Genomic DNA, 9,556 nt, shown 5'->3' on the forward strand with positions numbered 1-9,556 from the left:
AGAGAAGCCCAGACTTCCCTCTCGCCAGCTACTTCTTCCAGCTCATCCGGGGGGATCCCCAGGTCTTCCCAGGCCAGTCAAGAGACATAGTCTCTCCAACGTGTCCTGGGTCTTCCCGGGGGTCTCCTACTGGAGGAACATGCCCTGAACACCTCACCAGGGAGGCGCCCAGGGGGCATCCTGACTAGGTGCCCAAGCCACCTCATCTGGCTCTTCTCAACGCGGAGGAGCAGCGGCTCAACTCCAAGCTCCTCCCGGATGGCAGAGCTTCTCACCCTATCTCTAAGGGAGAGCCCAGCCACCCTACGGAGGAAGCTCATTTCAGCTGTTTGTACCCGTGATCTTGTTCTTTCGGTCATGACCCAAAGCTCATGACCATAGGTGAGGGTAGGAACGAAGATCTTCACCACTACGGACCAATGCAAAGTCTGCATTACTGCGGATGCCGCACCGATCCGCCTGTCGATCTCCTGCTCCATTCATCCCTCACTCGTGAACAAGACCCCAAGGTACTTGAACTCCTCCACTTGGGGCAGGATCTCCTCCTTGACCCGGAGAAGGCACTCCACCTTTTTCCGGTTGAAAACCATGGCCTCGGATTTGGAGGTGCTGATTTTCATCCCAGCCACTTCACATGCGGTGGCGAACCGATCCAGTGATCGTTGGAGGTCACAGGCTGATGACGCCAACAGGACCACATCATTTGCAAAAAGCAGAGACCCGATCCTGAGGTCACCAAACTGGACCCCCTCAACACCATGACTGCACCTAGAAATTCTGTCCATAAAAATTATGAACAGAATCGGTGACAAAGGGCAGCCCTGGCAGAGACCAACCCTCACTGGAAACGAGTTCGACTTACTGCCAGCAATGCGGACCAAACTCTGACACCGATCGTACAGGGAGCGGACGGCCCGTATCAACGGGCCCGACACCCCATACTCTTGGAGAACCCCCGACAGGACCCCCCGACGGACACGGTCGAATGCCTTCTCCAAGTCCACAAAACACATGTGGACTGGTTGGGCAAACTCCTATGCACCCTCGAAGACCCTGCTGAGGGTGTAGAGCTGGTCCACTGTTCCACGCCCAGGACGAAAACCACATTGCTCCTCCTGAATCCGAGGTTCGACTATCCGACGGACCCTCCTCTCCAGTACCCCTGAATAGACCTTACCAGGGAGGCTGAGGAGTGTGATCCCCTATAGTTGGAACACACCCTCCGGTCCCCTTTCTTAAAAAGAGGGACTACCACCCCGGTCTGCCAATCCAGGAGCACCGCCCCCGATGTCCACGCAATGTTGCAGAGTCGAGTCAGCCACGACAGCCCTACAACATCCAGAGCCTTAAGGAACTCTGGGCGGATCTCATCCACCCCCGGGGCCTTGCCACCAAGGAGTTTTTTGACTACCTCGGCAACTTCAGCCCCGGAGATATGAGAGCCTATCCCCAGGTCCCCAGGGCCTGCTTCCGCATTGGAAGATGTGCTTGTGGGATTGAAGAGGTACTCGAAGTATTCCTTCCACCGATCCACAACATCCCGAGTTGAGGTCAGCAGCCCACCATCACCACTATACACAGTGTTGACAGTGCACTGCTTCCCCTTCCTCAGACGCCGGATGGTGGTCCAGAACCTTTTCGAGGCCGTCCGAAAGTCATTCTCCGTGGCCTCACCATGCCCGGGTCTTTGCCTCGGCAACCGCTGTAGCTGCACTCCGCTTGGCCTGCCGGTACCTATCTGCTGCCTCAGGAGTCCCACAGGCCAGTAAGGCCCGATAGGACTCCTTCTTCAGCCTGACGGCATCCCTCACCACTGGTGTCCACCAGCGGGTTCGGGCATTGCCGCCACGACAGGCAACAACCACCTTGCGGCCACAGCACCGGTTAGCCGCCTCAACAATGGAGGCACGAAACATGGTCCACTCAGACTCAATGTCCCCCGCCTCCCCCGGGACATGGTCAAAGCTCTTCCGGAGGTGTGAGTTGAAGCTCCTTCTGACAGGAGACTCTGCCAGGCGTTCCCAGCAGACCCTCACAATACGTTTGGGTCTGCCGGGTCTGTCCAGCATACCCCCCCACCATCGGAGCCAACTCACCACCAGGTGGTGATCAGTTGACAGCTCCGCCCCTCTCTTCACCCGAATGTCCAGAACATACGGCCGCAAATCCGATGACACGACCACAAAGTCGATCATCGATCTGCTGCCTAAGGCGTCCTGGTGCCAAGTGCACATGTGGACGCCTTTATGCCCGAACAAGGTGTTTGTTATGGACAATCTAAGATGAGCACAGAAGTCCAATAACAAAACACCATTCGGGTTCAGATCAGGGGGGCCGTTGTTCCCAATCACACCTCTCCAGGTCACACTGTCATTGCCAACGTGAGCATTGAAGTCACCCAGGAGGACGAGGGAGCCCCAAGAAGGAGCACTCTCCAGCACTCCCTCTAAGGACTCCAAAAAGGCTGGATACGCTGAACTGCTGTTTGGGCCATAAGCACAAACAACAGTCAGGATCCGTCCCCCCACCCAAAGGCGAAGGGAGGCTACCTTCTCATCCACCGGGGTAAACTCCAATATACAGGCACTGAGCTGGGGAGCAACCAGAATTGCCACATCTGCCCGTCGCCTCTCACCATCGGCAACTCCAGAGTGGTAGAGAGTCCAAGCCCTCTCGAGAAGACTGGTTCCAGAGCCCTTGTCGTGCATCGAGGTGAGGCCGACTATATCTAGTCGGAACTTCTCAACCTCGCGCACCAGCTCAGGCTCCTTTCCCACCAGAGAGGTGACATTCCATGTCCCTAGAGCCAGTTTATGCAGCCGGGGATCAGACCGCCGAGGTCCCTGCCTTCGGCCGCTACCCAACACACAATGCACCTTACCCCCTTGGCCCCTCCTGCAGGTGGTGAGCCCACGGGAAGGGGGTCCCATGTTGCCTTTTAGGGCTGTGCCCGGCCGGACTCCATGGGCAGAGGTCCAGCCACCAGGCACTTGCCAATGTGCCTCACCCCCAGGCCTGGCTCCAGGTGACCCGCATTCGGGCAAGAGAAATGTAGGACCAATGTTGTTTTCCATAATTAGGGGGTCTTGGGCTACGCTTTGTCTGATCCCTCACCTAGGACCTGTTTGCCATGGGTGGCCCTACCAGGGGCATAAAGCCCCAGACAACAGAGCTCTTAGGATCATTGGGACACGCAAACCCCTCCACCACGATAAGGTGGTAGCCCAGGAGGGGCATTTTGGACATTTATTACCAAATGCATTTCAACAGGTCCTCTTTAAATCATAAAGAAAATCAAGATTGTTTAAATAAGACAAGCAAAGGCAAACATGGCAGGTGAATGCTGCAAGTGTGTTCCACCATCAGTGGTCCTCAGCACACGGCACCACCTCTTAAGAAAAATCCTATTCCCTACTAGGGACTTTTTCAGGAAAAGATTGGGGACAAGAGAAAGATTTTCCAGGCATTTTCAATGAAAACGCACTGAGGATAAAAAAAAAATCCCAGGTAGTTCCTGCAGTGGAAAAAGATCAAATGTTTCTCCACCTACTTTAAAACTGCTGGAGGTTTTCATCAGGGTCTCCACAGGAATCTGATGTCGGATGCCAATGTGCTCAAACGGACTTGAGGTTTGTCAAAAACGGTTAAAAGATCCACGCCTCTGCCAGACATATTTAGTCATCTCCTCCTGCCTCTTCAGTCCCACCTTCTATTAAACCATCTTTTACATCCATCCATCTGATTGGCAGGTTATGAGCCAATCCCTGCATAAATGACTCTGACACACTCGGAATCTGGACCAGCTGGGCTCAATCAATCTCACTTAAACGATTCTCCATTGCAGCTGCGCATTCTAATACTGATACAGGAGGGAAGGCAGCTCGGCGGTAATGTTATCAAATCCTTTTCTGAGATATAAGGGTGATCACTCTCCTACAGAAGAAAGGAGCCGTGGAAGGGGAGAGAGAAGACAAAGGAAATTGTGCTTTTTAATTTCGTGGCTGGATAGTGGCGAGTTCCGGAAAAGAAAAAAGAAAACGGCATAGGCCGCGGAGTGTAGAAGTGCATTGTTTAGGTCAGAGTCAAAACTCATAACAGCAGCTATGATTGCACTAATGGGGGGTGATAAAATAGAACAGACAGAGCAATCGGGGTTTGACCTGAGTGCCGCACAGCCGCTAACCCCACCAAGGCTGGCGCCATAACGCTGTGCGCACTTGTAAGGAGTCACCAAAATTGTATTGACAATACTTCCTCTGTCGAGGATTTGCTCCTGTTCTTCCAGGTCCAGCGTCGCGGGGAAAGTAAATTTACCCACAAACCCTCGGTGGTGAACAAGTGAACTTTCATTATTGCCGATTCCGTCGACCCGCAAATAACTTCACACAAGAGACAGAATGATTGATACTCTTCATCATCTCTGTCTCCCTCCCCAGCCCCCCTAATTCAATTCCAAATAACTGCGAAGCTGTAGCGCCCATACCAAGGAACTCACCGACGGAGCAGTGCTATTGATCCACACACACCGCACAGCTCCAGTCAGAGGGGAAAAGAAACGTGCCATCTTTTTTCAAAGATGAACAAAAAAATGGGGAGTATAACAATACACTGGAGTCAAAAAATGGCAACTCCTGGAAACAGAATTCATGAAGCAAATATAATCCAAGATAAATGTTGTTAATTACCGCCCCTCTTTATATAATGAGCATTTGCCCAGCCACAACACACATGCACCAGCCTTCGCGGCTGTCCTTTTCCTGAGGTTATCACCAGTCAGCATCCTTCTCCGCTCCTCAATAGTCATCACTTTTGTAGCCACAGAGGTATAATCGGCCCAGATTGGGAAGCCCCCGGACTCTGAATGAAGCACTTTTAAGGAGCAAGGACTTTGCTCACATAGTGCCCGAACATCGGCGGTTGCTTGCGCACCCTCTGGTCTATGTACTTTCCAGCAGGGGCTTCAATTTTTATCACATCAAAGATGTGGCAAATTGCCTCATAATTCAGTTTGGAAAGATTCTGCTGCGGCTGCACAAAACCGAGGGGTGTGTACGCAGGCGCGTGTCTCAATTTAGCGAGTGGTGATCACAACATTGTGCAAGCTGCACTTGTTAACCGGGCTGCTTTGGGTTCAGGTCTGCGTGATGACCACTCGCTGCTCAACCGGGTTGGCGGTTCCCATGATGCTTTGCTCGAACGGCTTAGCTCAGCAGCCAGTAGCGACCAACGCTCACAGGAATACCACATCTGGCTTAGTCTCGCTTTCTTTATCTGCGCCATCGTATTCAGCCGCACAGACATTCACGCTGCTGTTTAAACCCATTTGTGAATCTGAGCTCCCCCCATATGTGGCTGGAAACTCAGATCAACATGAAGCCATGTGTGATTTGATATGATAAAATGCATTTAACGGTCCAACGGGGTGAACAGAGTATGACCAGGACAGAGAAGCGTAAAACTCAGTGACGTCAGGGGTGAGTAGGTGACCTGATTAAACCCTTTTGGTAAACAGGGACCAGGTGGTCTCTCCTCTCACCTAGCCCAGCTTGCAACACCTACCTACATTTAAAAGCACCACCACCTTCCCGCAGCTCGATTTAGAGCGAGAAGAAGAAAACAGTGGAACAGATGCAAGGCGTTTTCACATAGCCCTTGTGGAACAATCTAATATCTAACCTCTCTTTGCTGAGCATCCCACCACCTCCTAATGCCCCTAACATACTGTAGGATGAGGGTGAATGTTAATGAAAAATACATTATTCATACTCCGCAAGAGTGGAGCCAGCCAGGATGCCTCGTCTTTTCGCGGAGAGGGAAGGGAAGACAAAGCACGCCTACACCATTTATTATCAGTTTTATTGATTTTCTGTTTTTTGTCTGGGGGGGAGGGGGGGGGGGGCACAGATGTCTGCAACTACATTGTGTTTAGAATCAATTTTTTTGTCACCTTCCAAACCAAGTTATGTGTAGCTCAACATGGGCACCACCTTTTGTTGTTGAAAATGGCAGCATCGAGACACCTCTGTTTTCTCCCAAAATTATTTACAACTCAACATGAGAATTACATGCAATGATGTTGATTTGTTTTTTCTTTATCTGGATCCCCAGTAGCTGTTACTTCTGCACTACTCTTCCTGGGGCCCATATTAAAATCATTTGTATAAATCCAATTTACAATAGTATTTACATAAATACTTACATGAATACAATTTCATCACTAATTTCATCACTAATTGGTCCATGTTATTACATGTTTGCCGAATGGCGCATGATCCAGAAGCATGGCATTAAAGCCGAGAACCGACAGAGATGCAGACCAATTGCACCACATTTTGCCATACTACCTGCAGCCATGGACATTTCCAGTTTGATTTAATTCCCTATTGTCTTTAAATACGATAAATTCTGGTTCACATCCCAAACAGCGGACTGCAGATATTTGCTGCCCCTGTCACATTTCAGTATTGCTGGTCCACTCATAGAAAAGGCTCACCGGGAGCGCACATAAATAATTAAGCAGGAAGTTGGTCACAAGGTGCTGTATCTACAAAATGAGCAATTACTCTCTTCCTCCTGGGACGGAGGGCCGTTTATGGTGTTGGGTCAAAAGGGAGGACGAGTTTCACCAGGTGAACCGGCATCAAATTCTTCCATTACTGATATATCATGTAGAGCTGAGGCTGATATGAGATGGGGGAACCTTTTTTTTTACAGACAGTGGAATGTTATTGCACATGGCCGTGGGCATCTGTCATCGGAGTCCTTTGTGAGCAAGAATTGTTCTCTGGTCAAAAGGACAAAAACTGGCCGGCCCTTGGTGTTGCGTAATGTTTAATTCAATCTTTCAATCTTTGAGCCCAGCTGGGCCTGTTCCTCCCACCCTCCTTTATTTTAATGTGCAACACTCTTGATCACAGGTAGGCGGAGGAAAAGGTCACTTGTTTGTCTTTGGCAAGCCGAGGTGATGGAGAGGAATGACATTTTCATTTGGACAGGTCAATGGAAAAAAGGTGAGACTTATGTTAGATCACTGAACCCCCCCTCCCCTCCCCCACTGCATAATTACTTTTTATCTATGAAAATCAAGGATCCTATTGAATCCATATGAATATTTCTGCCAATTCCTTAGATTGCTTGATAATGATGCCTCAAAAATGTCTTTCATATAAATGTGGATATCCTGATAGATATTCAACGTACCCCTTCATTAGGAGTGGCCACCAGGTGGTGTTTTTGTGTTTTGTTTTAGCGTGTAACAGTTACAAAGACTATGACTGACCACGTCTGCATCAAAAAATTCAAAAAGTAGAATAAGTACTTTGAAGATGGCACATTTTCACAATTTTAGAGATAAAAGGAAGGTTGGATATCGGCCTATAGTTTGCTAACACATCAGGATCCAGTGATGGTTTTTTAAGCAACGGCCTAATCACTGCCACCTTGTAGGACCGGGGTACATAACCTGTCACTAAAGAACAATTGATCTGGTCCAGGATAGAACTGCCTATCAATGGTAAAACATCCTTCAACAGGTGTGTTGAGATGGGATCTGAAAGACACGTGGTGGACTTGGATTTCTGAATTAGCGAAGACACCTCCGAAAAATATATAGGGCTGAAGGAGTTTAAGGGCTCATTGGAGAACCTGTATGTTCCCACAGTCAGCACATCTGGTGATGGTCCAGTTGTTGGGATGGCCTGGTTAGCGTTTTCTGTGATAGCTACAACTTTATCAGTGAAATAGCTCCTGAAGTCTTCACCACTAAGGGAAGAAGGGATACGTTGATCTACAACACTGTGACTCTTAGTTAATTTGGCCACAGTGCCGAAAAGAAACCTGGGGTTATTCTTGTTTTCTTCAATTAAAGAAGAAAAATAAGCTGTTCTAGCCTTACAGAGGGCCTACATGATAGCTGTCTATTTTACAAGAATGCCACTTCCTTTCTAGTCTGCGCACTTTCTGCACGAGGGTCCTGATATGTGAATTATACCAGGGGGCACACCTCCTCTGATTTACTATTTTCTTTTTCAGGGGGGCAACAGAATCAAGCGTGATTCTCAGTGAGGTTGCAGCACCTTCAGCAAAAGAGTCAACCTCAGCAGGGCTAAGATTATAATGATTGATCCCTGGGGAAACACACAGTGGTCCTGGGATCAACGCAGGGATCGCTTCCTTAAACTTAGCTACAGCATTATCTGAAAGACATCTGCTATAGTAAGACTGTGCTCTGAGCAGATGTGGCAGAGCGTGGCCTGCCCTCCGAACAGGTGTCCTATGGAGGTAGTGCCTTAATTGGTGGGTGGGGAGAAAAGGTTTATATAAGGCACTGCCTCCAGCTGACCTTAGTTGTTTTCCCCCTTAGACGGTACGGCGGGGTTGTGGCTTATCTGGGCGGTTCGACCAACAAACTGTTTCACAGCGCGAGCATGCTGTTTGGCAGCGCCAAGAAGGTTGGTGCTTCCTCCCGCCATCCTTCCACCTAGAACGCTTTGCCGTGAGGGCACGCGCGCTAGTTTACCCTGGGCAGGTAAGGCGCAGCAATGCGCGTCACTGACTTCCTCCACTCAGTCGATAAAGGTTAATGGGGCTGTCCTTGTTGCAGTTGACTGCCGGCTGGCGTCGGTGGGTCGCGTTGCCCCAGCGGGAACCCTTCACGGAGTGGTGGCGCCACCAAACAGTCGGCACGGACTACCTCGCGTACTGGACCCACTGCTGCTTTGGCTCAGTCCCGCTTTCGGGACTCTCTCTTGTTCGCTCTCGCGCTCTCTCTCTCGCCCCCCCCCCTTCGCTCGGGGGACGGCGCTGAGACGTAGTGGTGCTGCCGAGGCGACCACGGAGCTATTACTTTCAATTTTAGACTCTTAACAGTATGTAAATTGCATCAATTTACATTTACTTTTGTTGGTTTTGTTGCTTTTTGTGTCTTGGTTGACTTTCTTTTGGACGACCTGGTCGCCATTTATTCGCTTGTCTGTGTGAGGTGTGTGTGTGCGTGTGCACTCGACGCGTCTGATTATCATTGTAAATTTAATTGTCCTCTTTTCTTTGTGGACAGGTGCTGCGGGCCACGGCGGGGACCCAACCCCTGGTGGAGGGCGTTTTTATCACACCTTTCGTGTGTAGTTTTGTTTGTAGTAGCACGGGTGTTTGCCGAGCTATTTCGGTGTTGAGTTGTATTTAATAAAATTGTACTGCCTAACCCTCAATCCTGTCTCTGCCTCTGGAACCGAACCGTATCTGCGCGTGCCTGTTTCCGGTTAATTCCTGGGGTGAAATTCCCCAGGTGGCGTTGTCATCCACCGTTCCACCCCCCTCCACCCCGCCACACATAGAAGAATCCTTAATCATAAATGTAAAAGTGATCATTGAATGATCTGACAGGAGTGGGTTCTGAGGGAACACTGACACATGTTCTACCTCAACACCATAAGTCAGAACTAGATCTAGGGTGTGGTTGAAGCTATGAGTTGGTTGGTTTATCTGCTGGAGGAAACCAACGGATTTAAGTAATGAAATGAAGCCATTTCTAAAGCTGTCATTTATAACGTCCATATGG

At 49.7% G+C, this 9,556-nt stretch overlaps 1 long non-coding RNA gene across 2 annotated transcripts; it reads left to right on the top strand.

The window, feature by feature from the left end:
* Window positions 1-8,362: 8,362 nt before the first annotated feature.
* Window positions 8,363-9,204, top strand: LOC115251266 (uncharacterized). Of its 2 annotated transcripts, XR_003889838.1 has the most exons (3): window positions 8,363-8,527; window positions 8,603-8,867; window positions 9,056-9,204. It is a non-coding gene; the product is annotated as an uncharacterized lncRNA (long non-coding RNA). The 2 variants fall into 2 exon arrangements; XR_003889837.1 differs by having other exon boundaries at window positions 8,603-9,204.
* Window positions 9,205-9,556: the final 352 nt, after the last annotated feature.

This window comes from Takifugu rubripes, chromosome 10 (genome assembly GCF_901000725.2).
Source record: "Takifugu rubripes chromosome 10, fTakRub1.2, whole genome shotgun sequence".
Taxonomy (NCBI): Eukaryota; Metazoa; Chordata; class Actinopteri; order Tetraodontiformes; family Tetraodontidae; genus Takifugu; species Takifugu rubripes.